This window comes from Lathyrus oleraceus, chromosome 1 (assembly GCF_024323335.1).
Source record: "Lathyrus oleraceus cultivar Zhongwan6 chromosome 1, CAAS_Psat_ZW6_1.0, whole genome shotgun sequence".
Classification (NCBI taxonomy): Eukaryota; Viridiplantae; Streptophyta; class Magnoliopsida; order Fabales; family Fabaceae; genus Lathyrus; species Lathyrus oleraceus.
Genome location: NC_066579.1, coordinates 21,036,146 through 21,048,572, shown reverse-complemented (window position 1 = coordinate 21,048,572; position 12,427 = coordinate 21,036,146).

The following is a 12,427-nucleotide window of genomic DNA, read 5'->3' as shown; positions in this document are numbered from 1 at the left end:
AGCAACCACATTATCAAACTGAATAACACTGATGTCTTCTGCCACATAAGCTTCGTTCAAGAACTTCAATAGAGCAGTCCTATGAGCCTCAGAACTCATAAGTAGAGAAAGAATTGAGATTTTTGAAGGAGTCTGGTTGAGCTGATCTACGACCTTGTAATCACTCTTCTTGATAATCTTCAAGAATTCTCTATCCTCTTCAGTAGTCACTGCTTTCTTAGATGAGCCTTCTCCTTCTTCTGGAGGATTTACCTCTTTCCCCTTTGTTGGTTCAACTGTTGGTGCACTTTCTTTGTTTGGGATCACTTCAGGAGCAAAAACCCTTCCACTTCGAGTCACACCACTAGCTCCAGCGATGTTAGTCACGTCTGGCTCTTTCAAGATTACTGGTTTGTTACCCACATAAACTACAGGCTCATAGTTCCAAGGCACGGCTTTGGTACTGTCAAATGAGAATGGAGCGGGAACATGGATAACCATGGGCTCAATCTTCTTCACTGGCTCTAGGTCAACATTTCTCTGATAAGGGACCACAAAAGGCTTGGGAAGCCTCTCTTGATCAAATATAGGCACAATCACAACAACATCATCATCAATCTTTGCTCTAGTGAACTGAATAACCCGCTGATCCATCAAACGTTGAAGACAAACTTTGAATTCACCACACTGATCAGGGTTAGGTGAACACACCACACAATTATCATGTACTCCATTCATCAATTCTGCTTCCATCAATCTAGCATGGACCAATGTTAAAAGAGTCTTCAACTTGAACACATCCTTTATCAATCCATCATCAGTTGAACTTTCTATAGCATTGACACCTGAACCATCATGTTTAGGCAAAGGATTGTTCCCCACATTTGGAACATCGGCAAAAGACAATATTTTCTAATTTATCAACTCTTGGACCCGGAGCTTGAACACTTTGCAATTCTCTATTGTATGACGCTCTGAATTAGCATGAAAGGCACATCTAGCATTCTCATCATACCAAGGCTTATGCGGCTTCGGCATTGGAGGTAATGCCCTTGGCACGACAGTCCCATTCTGAATCAGATACGGTAGCAATTGAGTGTAAGTCATTGGGATAGGAGTGGTATTCACATTATTGTACTGTTGATATGGCCTCTGTTGATTTGGTCGTTGCTGCTGAACTGGACGTGGTTGATTATTCTGTTGAATTCTCTATTGATGTTGAGGTGGAGGAGCAGGGAACTGAGGTTGTGGAGCTTGATATTGAGGAACAGGAACTTGATAGTGAGGTACCGGAGCTGGAATAGGAACAGGAGCAATTGGACGGTAAGGCATGGTTGGATATTGAGTAGCCGCTACGTAAGGGTACTGATAATAAGGCACAGAAGCGGGAGCTTTGTATGGTGGTCTCCCCCTCTGAGAAGAAATGGCACCAGTCTCACCCTCCTTCCTCTTGAATCCGTTGAAAGGCTTCTTCAAGATTGGTTGACTCCAGGAACCTCCCTGGATTTTACCACTCTTCAGTCCTTCTTCTACTCTTTCTCCCACGATCACCATGTCAGAAAATCCTGTGGACACACTACTGATCAATCTTTCATAATATTGGCCCTGCAAGGTTCCCATGAAAATGTCAATCAATTCACGATCAACCAGCGGCGGGTGCACCCTTGCAGCCAATTCTCTCCAGCGTTGTGCGTATTCTTTAAAAGACTCATTGTCTTTTTGGGCCATACTCTGAAGCTGAGTACGGTTTGGTGCCATGTCAGTATTATATTTGTATTGCTTTGTGAATGCTTCAGCCAACTCATCCCAAGTGTGGATGTTGCTACATTCCAACTGCATGTACCAGTCCAAAGATGCCTCAATTAGACTGTCCTGAAAGCAATGGATCATGAGCTTATCATCTCTGGCATAGGCAGCCATTTTTCTGCAATACATTTTCAAATGTATGTTAGGACATGTGAGTCCTTTGTATTTTTCAAATTCAGGCGCTTTGAATTTTGGAGGAATCACCACGTCTGGGACTAGACACATCTCCAAGGCACTTAAACGGGTTGAGTTATGTCCTTCCAAGATTCTTAGCTTTTCGGCCAGAGCACGACACATCAAGATAGCCTCAGATTCTTGGGCAGCAGTAGGGATGACCACTGGAGTAGCTCCATTGTAATTCTGCATTTCAAACTCGTCCTGGAGCTCTTCATCAGTGCGGGGCATGACTACTTGATTGACTATCGGAGGTCCTTGCACAGCGACTCCATCAGCTACTCCAGAAGTATGCGCAGGTGGAGGCACATGATTTCTTTCAGGCGGTGGAACAAATCCTGGAGGAAGACCGTAGATAACGGGATTTGGAATAGGAACCGAAGGTCCTGACTGAAGAGCAACCCCTTGAACTAGAGTAGCGTATGCACGTTGAGGAATCAGCTTGAACTACTGGACACGGGGAAAAATGGAATGAGTTTTTGTTTTGAGAAATGAAATGCATGATGCATATGTTAATGTACGTGGATTTAAAAATGTCTTTTATGCTTATGTTCAATTTTATTTTCAGGGAACCGTGTTAGATTCCTTGTAACTTAGCAAGCATTCAAGGAGATCACGGGGAATAAAACAAGAATGGAACCAAACTTTTTTGTACAAAAGAAACTCAAAATCCTTCATTCATTCAATTCAAAATAGAGTACAAGGATTGAGTACAAAATATTCTTTCAAACATAAAGGAAAGTACAACATAAAAAAAAAAAGGTCAAACTGCAGGCTTCTGTTTGTTGAGATCTTCCAACTCTCCTTTGAACCTTTTTATCATGTCTTCACAAAGATAAATGTAACACCTCAAAATTTGCCCTCCTCTCTTGGGACTAGTTTAACATATTGCATATCATTTTTAGGTCATTAGACATTGCATATTGCATACCATGTGGTTACATTGTGCAAATCATCCTTACAAGTCTTGATCAGGAGATGAGGAGGTTATGATGCAAACTAGGGTTTCATTGGACTGGATCACTAACTATCTGAGGATGGTGATTCAAATTAGGGTTTTGATTCTCAAAAGGGATTGGTCTACATCTTGAAATGATACATCATCATCATCATGGTCTTGATATCATCCAAGAAGTTCAAGTGATTGATCATATACCTTGGGATTGGGGTTTTGACCACTGGTCAACCCTAATCAGTTGCATTGGGCCAATCAGGGCATAGCAAGGAGATGGGGTCTATGATGGATATGGGGATCATTTCATGATTATATTGATCTTATGGAGGCTAGGGTTTCATCATTGAGCTATTTCATCAGAGAATTGGGGCTCAGATTGATCAGGGCATTGCCAAATTCATCTATCAGCTGAAAAAGTCAATTGTGGTCAACTGTGCTTGATTTTATGGATTTGGGGGTGGGAGAGAGGTGTATACACTTCATTCATGTTGAAACAAGCTTCATTTGACATGTCAAAGCTCAAGACTGAAGAAAATAAAGTCAGGACAAAAATTTCCAAAAATAGAAAGTGACTTGTAATGGAAGTTTCCCAAAATGGAAAGTTTTTCACCACAAAATTACGTGTCCAAAAAAGCTTCAAATGAAAATTTGTTCAACATGAAAGTTGTAGATCTTGCTCTCACCTTTCCAAAAAGTCCAAGAACTTGAAATTCTCATGTATGGTTGACAAGTTATGATCCATTCATTTTCCAAAAATGCCTATAATCAAAGTGGCATAACTTTCACATGGAATGTCCAATTTGGGTGATCTTTTTATGAGCAAACCCCATTTCACATGTACTTTCATGGTGTGTGATCCAAATTCATCAAAAATGGTCAATGCAAAAAGTCAATTTTTAAGTGGACTATGTTGAATTTTTGGTGTGAGATAGTGAATTTGAGCAATACTTGGAATTTGGACATGAAACCAATGCCAACACACTCCAAATGCAAAATATGACTTGTTCCAACTGTCATGAGCTGTCATGGTGCAATATTTGGCAAGGTCATTTTTGGACTTTCATTAAAAAGGGCATTAACACTAATCAAGCTAATTTTTGTTAATTTGGATTAAGAGATGATTAAGGAGTGAGTATATATCATTAATCCTAACAGAATTGGTTAACACATTGCACATTCCAAGAATCATAACAAACTTTCCCTCCAAAATTGCAAATTCTCCAAAATCTTCATCAAGCATTTTTCAAGATTTCTTCACCAAATCTTCATCAAATTGCATGATTCTTCTTGATTCATCTTCCACAAGCCAAGATCTACATCTGTTTTGACAAATTCGTGGAAGAACCTTCAAGATCAAGGACTGTTCATACCTTGCACATCAATGGAGTTTTGAGAATTCTCACACCTGGAGCATGCTGGAGCTAAGGAACCTTTTCCAATCATCTTCCTGGACATTAATCTTCATCTGTTTTCACAATTTGGATGGTGAAGCTCGCGGATTCATCACTATCATCATTTTAAGGTCAGAACTCGATTTCACTAATTGCTTCAATCATTACATGGCTTTTGTAGATCTTGTGATGTAGAACACGATGCAACTTGTGGTTTGTGATTTGGTTGAATATTGAATGAGATATTTGGATCTAAAGTTTGATGTGTGTTTCTTCTTTCGCTCGATCCCGTTGCTACGCTTAGAATTAGGAAAAACTAATTGCATATCCTTAATCCTTGTTGGAAGACGGTCATGATGATGTGCGGTTTGTAGCGTTTGGTTAGAATTAGTTCATGACCATTTTCTGGAATTTTCTGAGCTTGTTTTGTTGAAAAACACGATAAACGCACGCTAGATCTTGTTTTCGCCTGGCCAGATTCGAATTGGTGTTTCCCGCCGCCATCGTCCAATAGCAGCGCGCCAACGCATTAAAATGAAACGGCGTCGTTTTGCTCAGTGGCTTTAATTTACAAAATTGCCATTTCCGTTTTAAATTATATATTATTTCATTTCTTTTTCCATTTGTTATTTCATTTGATGCCATGATCTTGTAAAAATCATAACTCACTCATTTCTTATCCAATTTTGGTGAGATTTTTTCCATAATACTCCTGATGATGTGTAGAATTTAATCATGATTTTTGTGGAATTTTTGCATGTGTAGAAAATTAGAATGCCTAGGGTTGGATTGTATGTGTCACATTTGTGTATGTCTTGCCAAATCTCTCATGAAATGATGATGCCTTCAAATAAATGAATGAAATTTTTTGTGCTTGTTCTGGACATTTTGATGGTGATTTTCATGTAGAGTTTATGATTTTTGGATACTTGGTGAGGGAGATATGAATTTTTGAATTGAGGTGTGACAATTTGTGTCACACCAAGCTAGGTCAACTTCATGATTTTATTTGAGATGCTTAGGGACCTTGGATTGAGCCAATTTTTTGCATGATTGAGCATTGATATGTCAAGATTACATGTGAATTTTGATGGATTTATTGGTTGCATTTTCTAATTGATTGAATATTTTCTTCCCTGTGTGCTCATTTGGTAACTTTGTGTGACACATGTTGGTATTTCATTGGTGAAATTCTCATAGTGTATTGGATGAAGATGAAATTTGACATGTGAATTGTAGACACATTATAGAACATTGTGGTTTTGATCCCATTCATTTCTTAATTGTTGTCACTGTTTTATGATTTGTGGAAGTTAAATCTTGTTTGGATGCCTTGTTTTGGCTTGTATAAATGTGTCTGGACTTCTTGATTTTCATTGACCTACTTCCTTTTGTCCAATTGAGCTGAAAATTGACATGCTATGCCTTGAATGTGTCCTGTTTAGGTGTGAATTTTTGTGGAATTAATTGAATTGTTTTGATATGCTTTTGATTGAGATAGTTCTGTTTGGTCATTTGGAGTTGCAAATTGCATGTTTGATGCTATTTTGTGCATAAAATGATAATGGTGATTGATATGAGCATGGGACCAATTGCATTTGCTTCTAATTTGTTTGAATGTGATTTTGGATAAATTCCACTTGCTGTTTTGGATTTTTCATCCCCTTTAGACCCTAGGCTTGGCCTAGTGGTCTAGTTTCTCACATTTGGTTTGGATTTTCAGGTTGAAATGCAAAAGGCATAAGGAGAACAATGCAAGTTGTAAATTGAGATTGTTTGATGTTGTAAACTAACATTGGTTTTGTATTGTAGGGTTTGATGCTTGAGCTTGAGCTCATGGCTTGCACTTGTGTGCATTAACTTGTTTTGACTGTACAAATTGACTGTTTGACTTTTGTTGTTTACTGTTGGTTTGTCTGAGTACTGATGATACTTGATTGATTTCAGGTACATTAAGTTGCTTATAGTTCTTTAAGAACTTGCTTGCTGTTGCTTGGTTTTTAAACCAGTTGAGGTAGACTCTCTTGTCTCCATGTAGTCTGGAAGACCTGGCTTGTTATTTAGCCAAGCAACTGTCTGAAGTCCTCCTTAAGAGGCGATGTTTGTGATTGTTTACTTTTGTGCCAAGCAGGTAAAGACCTCTATGAGGCAATTGGCGGAACCCAAGGGATATGCAATCTATCCCCGCTATTCTGTTGAGTCGTCCCTCTGCTCACACCACTGTGTTGACGCATTGGGACACAAACCCAAGATCTTGTACTTTGTACAGTTGTGTCAGAGTCTTGAGCGTAGAAGGGTCCCTCCATTCTGGACCCACGCTCCTTTGTCTAAAGCTCTCCCTGATCAGGGATAAGAGCTGTGAAGTCTAATCTTCACTCACCTCTCATCAGCTTCACCTTGGCCTCTCAATGGCAAGGTTAAGAGCTAACACTACCTTGTACAGATGACTTGCCTCGGCAGTCCACCCTTTGTTTGAGCCTCACTTGACTTGATATAGTGTGTGCTATGTGAAATGTTTGTTTTATTTTGATTGATGCTTGCATGCTTGTTTTTCCTGGTTAGGATTAGCTTGCTGTTGTGCAAGTAGGTAGAAACCATAACATAGGGCAATGATGCATGATAACACTAGGCTCGAGTACAGCTCCCTAGTAGTGTGTCTCCCCTTGGTTTCTGGCTAGAATTTCTTTCCCTTTCATGGGAACTACGTCGCCCTGATCCTCATACCAGATGAGGTACGTAGGCAGGAGACCGCGCGAGGTCTCTCTGGGCACTTTTTTTCCTTTTTGTGTGTGTGCTTGACGGTTATAGGCTCGAGTTCCCGACTCCCTATTAACTTGTTTGGTTGTTGTGTGCTTGGAAGCTGATGTAAGTCCATCGAGTGGCATTCGGGTTCCAGTGTGCGTGTGTTTGGTTCGGATGCCGATGTAAGTCCAGTGATTGGCTTTCGGGCTCCACGTTTGCCTTCTTGTGTTTGTTTGGTTCGGAAGCCGATGTAAGTCCAGCGATTGGCGTTCGGGTTCCAGGTTTGCCTGTGTTTGTGTGTGTCTTGTTTGGCGTGCGTAAGCCGAACTACGGCAGCTCTGATTCTCGTTCCAGACGAGATACGTAGGCATAGGATGCGACGTCCTATCGAGCCCTCTTCCTCTTAACCCCACCTGTGTTGTTTTCGGTGCGTGTGTGTGTGATGTCTGTTTGTTTAGCAACCTTTTCTTTCTTTAGAGCGTGGATCCCGTCGAGTACGACGGACGTGAGGGGTGCTAATACCTTCCCCTTGCGTAACCGACTCCCTTACCCTTTCTCTTTGGTCGCGAGACCTTGCTTTTTCCAGGTTTACTCTGAGCGTTTCCTTTCCCTTTTTTGGGATAAATAACGCACGGTGGCGGCTCTGTGTTGTTTTTGTTTCAGCCCGCCGGTTGTTTTTCGCGGATGCGACAGCTGGCGACTCTGCTGGGGAATCAAGAAGTTGACCTGTGCTGGTCCATCTTCCCTAAGCGAGTCTCTCCTAGCGTTCTAGGGTAGTTTAGGTGGCTTGTGTTGCTTTATTTATTGCATTTATTATTCTGACCATATATATTTGCATAAATATTTGCATGCATCATACTATCATGTTGTCGTCTTCTGTGCAGGTGGTTCCTCTGTTTTGGGGTGGGTGTTCTGCGTGGGGCTAAAACCCAGGCCCGAGTATACACCTAGGATTAGTGTGGTCTCACGTTCCTCATTTGCTTTATCAGCATATTGTTGCAACGTGACATGCCACAAGCCGGACGAGGTTCATTTGATAGTGCTTTCCTCTGTGGGGTACCCCACTTTGGTTGAGTTACTTCATTTGAGCTGTTGACTCTGGTGACCGTTCATTTCCCGGATCTTTGGTTTAGACGATCTTAAGAGAGCTACAATGGCACACCCGAAAGGGCAAACCCATTGAGTATCTCTGCCCGGTTGTCGAGACTATTATCCGCCTTAGGATGACCTGATTAGAATTTACCTGTGAGGGGAGGGTGATTCTTACAGATGCATGTTCAGATGGTGACTCAGATGGTGACTTTTGGTTCCGTTGATCAGAGTCATATTTATCAGTCGGATTTATGGTCATTTATTGCCGAGACGCCGGAGTGTTGTCCGTGGTATTTATCAGTGGGGATCCGTTTATTTCAGGATTCCCCGGGCCGATTCAGTGATTGTTATGGGTATCTGCTCAGAGTTTTGTCTGATGATGATGATGGTGTACCTTTCAGTTCCGTTTATTTCGGAACTCCCTTGAGTCGGATTTATGGTTAATCAGACTTCAGATGGTTGTGATCGGTTCAGAAATCAGGGCTGTGATTCAGAGCAACAGAGGATCAGATGACTTGGAGGATGGAACAGTGCATTGCATTCATACATCTGCATCGTTCTCGTTTTGCATTCATCTGCACCTAAACTACGTCTAGTCATATGGGGAGTATTATGGATTGAGAATCTGGTTGAGAGACATCCGGATGTCAGAATGTTATTGGTGAAATATTATCTGTCTCGATGAAACCAGAATCGAAGGACAAAATCTTCCTCATATGGATAGACGTTGCATTCATGCATATTAACCTGTTTGCTGTTTTGTAGGTGTCGGGTTCTGACGTGCTTGCCTGTTGCAGGAATCATTGCTCGTGCTCGTAGAGTTGTACCATTGCACTCGACTCGTCCTCACAGATACTTTACCAGACGCAATACACCCAGACTGATGGATCTCCCAAATACCGATATTCTCGAGCTGAAGGATAAGATGAGTGAACTGATCAACATCATGCAAGGGTTTGCAGTTGGTCAGAAAGCTTTGGCCGACAAAGTTGAGAAGCTCGAGCGGGCCTCAGCTGCTAACAGCGGTGTTAACCTGGATGGTGTCTCCAACCAGGGGCTGGGTGGATCCAGAGACGGTGAAAAAAGAGCAACCGTAGGTATGGTGAACAACAATGCTGGTGGATTTGGTGTTGCTACTGGTGGTGGGCCCGGTCTGGGGCATAATCTGAAGGATAGTCTGTTCCCGCCTTTCTTTGGAGTTGATGATGACAGAGAGGAGGACCGAGAAGCTGATCAGTTTTCCATGCACAACGAACCGTTCGGTCAGTACGGTGCCCAACCACCAAACAAGGAAATCCAATTGCTGGCTGAGAAGATCAGAGCTCTTGAAAGTTATGCCACTCCCGGCGTGGTAAATATGTCAAACATGGGGCTGGTTGAGGGGGTTGTTGTAGGTGTTTAATTGGCTGCATTGTATGGTAAAACACAAATGTCTTGACTGATGTCATGACATGTATATGTAACTACATTGTAGTTACTGCAGGACTAGCTAACACAGGATTATTGAATGCTGTGACATTCATACCTGTCAACAGATACTAAGGAACAGAAGCTCTGTTAGAACTTAGTATTCACTTGCAGTCTGGTTATCAAGGAAGAACCAGACCTGGCATAAGGCCTACTGATTGAATGTCAAACTGGATGTTGTGACATTCATCATTGACAGCAGCTACTGAAGATTGGGCAGAGTGGTGTTCTGCTATACTTCAGCATATTAGTTAGTTTGTTCTTCAAGAGAATTACAGAACTAACCTAAGGCCAACTGTGTAAATGTTAAGTTGGACACTTTGACATTTACTAATGTAAGCTGGTACTGTAGTATGGTCATATTGATCATGTACAGGTCAGCAGTTTTGTACAGTCTGGTTTCTGGGAAAACAGACTCAGCATATGGACCTTGATGTCAAGCTGAATGTCGTGACATTCATGTCTGACAGCATATGCTAAATTGTAGGTTGTTCAGTTTTCTGTTACAGCTTTCTCAGGCTATTCTTTAGGAAGTCAACAGCTTAGAGAAAATCCAGGAAATCAACAACCAAGCTACATTCAATGAACCTAACAAATAGCCTATTTGTTAGCAACCTAAATATTGAATTTGAGGGAACGTATGTGACCTAAAATTCAGGAAAATACAGGTGCAAAAGCCCAGGTGCTGCAATATAAAAAGGAAGGCATTCCTCCATTCAGTTTCAAGGATTTTGAGGCGTGAAGATTTAGTGTGTCCATCTTACTTCACTGCTGTATTTTTGTGAGTCTAGAATTAGACGTATCTTGTAAGCCAAGTCATTATCAAATAGATGATTGCTTTGGCATAGGGTGTTCATTGAGTTGTAAGTGTTGTGTCACTCAAAGCTTTTAAGCGTGAGTGCTGTGTATCTTGGTTTAAGCTGTGAAGCATAACCAAGAGTTGTTTTTGAAGTGTGACTTCAAAGTGTTTTTAATATCACTGAGGTGATTGAGGGGGAGTGAGTAGGAACTCTGATCTTAGATTAAGATTGAAATTGCATTGGGTAGGGATTAAGTGATAAGTTGTAAACGGGTGAGTTTAGCTTTGAATTGATACTACTAATAGTGGATTTCCTCCCTGGCTTGGTAGCCCCCAGATGTAGGTCATGTTGGACTGAACTGGGTGAACAATTACTTGTGTTATTTACTGCACTTACAATTAAGTTCTGCATAATCCCTGTCTGTGCAGAATTGGATGTCATAACAACCAGTGTGACATCCAAAGTCTGATAACTAGAATTTCAATTGGTATCAGAGCAGGCACCCTGCCTGTGAAGTTCTGGGTGAGATCTAGGGAAGTTACTTTCTAGTACCATGGACAAGGATTTAGGACACTCAAACAGACCACCCATGTTGGATGGATCTAATTATGATGACTGGAAGCCTCGCATGATAGCCTTCTTAAGGTCTCTAGACAGCGAAGACTGGAGAGCTGTCAACAAGGGATGGGAACATCCAACGAGGACTGATGAAGATGGAGTCAGTGTGCAGATTCCTGAAGAAGATTGGGACAAGGAACAAGAGGCATTAGCTCTTGGAAATTCCAAAGCCTTGAATGCACTGTTCAATGGAATCACTAAGAACATCTTCAGGCTGGTGCACCATTGTGAACTAGCTAAGGAAGTTTGGGATACCCTCAAGGTAACTCATGAAGGTACTTCCAAGGTGAAGATGTCAAAACTTCAGATGCTGACAACCAAGTTTGAAAATCTGAGGATGAAAGAGGATGAGACTATTCATGACTTCCACATGAATATTCTTGAAATTGCAAACACCTCTGGTGGACTAGGTGAGAAAATGACCGAAGAGAAACTTGTAAGAAAGATTCTCAGGTCCTTGCCTAAGAGGTTTGCTATGAAGGTCACTGCCATAGAGGAGGCTCAGGACATCAGCAATATGAAGGTAGATGAGCTCATTGGTTCTCTCCAAACCTTTGAAATGGGCTTAGGTGAGTATGCTGAGAAGAAGAAAAGCATAGCCTTTGTATCTAATGCTGAAGAGGAGGCAGAAGAAGGATATACTGGAGGTGATGAAAGTATATCAGAAGCCTTAGCCATGCTTGGAAGGCAATTCAACAAGTTCATGAAGAAGATTGATCAAAGAGGTAGACCCAATGTCAAGAACATCCCGTCTGACATTAAGAAAAGATCAACTTCTGAAGAAAAGTTCAACCATGGGAAGGGAATCCAGTGTCATGGTTGTGAAGGGTATGGACACGTCAGAGCTGAATGTCCTACTTACCTCAAATTGCAAAATAAGGGGCTAGCTATCACATGGTCTGAAGGAGATTCTGAAAGTGAATCTGAAGGAGAATCTGCCAAACATGTCACTGCACTAACTAGTGTATGTGTCTCTGAAGATGACACAAGTGCAGATGAGCTGACCTTTGATGAACTTGCTGCAGCATATAAGAAGCTGTGTACCACCAGTGCAGAAGTGCGTGCACAAGGTGAAAAGCAGAAGAAACTCATCAAGGAACTGGAAGATGAGAGACAGAAACAACTGTCTGCCATAGAAGGGCTGAATGATGAGATAGCCCTGCTGACCTCCAAGCTGAACCAGATGACCAAATCCATCAGAATGATGAATAAGGGAACTGACACCTTGGAAGAAATCCTAAAGGTGGGACAGCAGTCTGGAACCAAATCTGGGCTAGGATTTGGAAAAAGAGCTGAACACAAACGCCCAAAGGCTAAAGTTCAGAAGTTCAAGCAGATGTCAAAACCGATGTCTCAACATCGAGGAGCTAGGATGAATGATCATCAGAAGAGAATATTCCAGA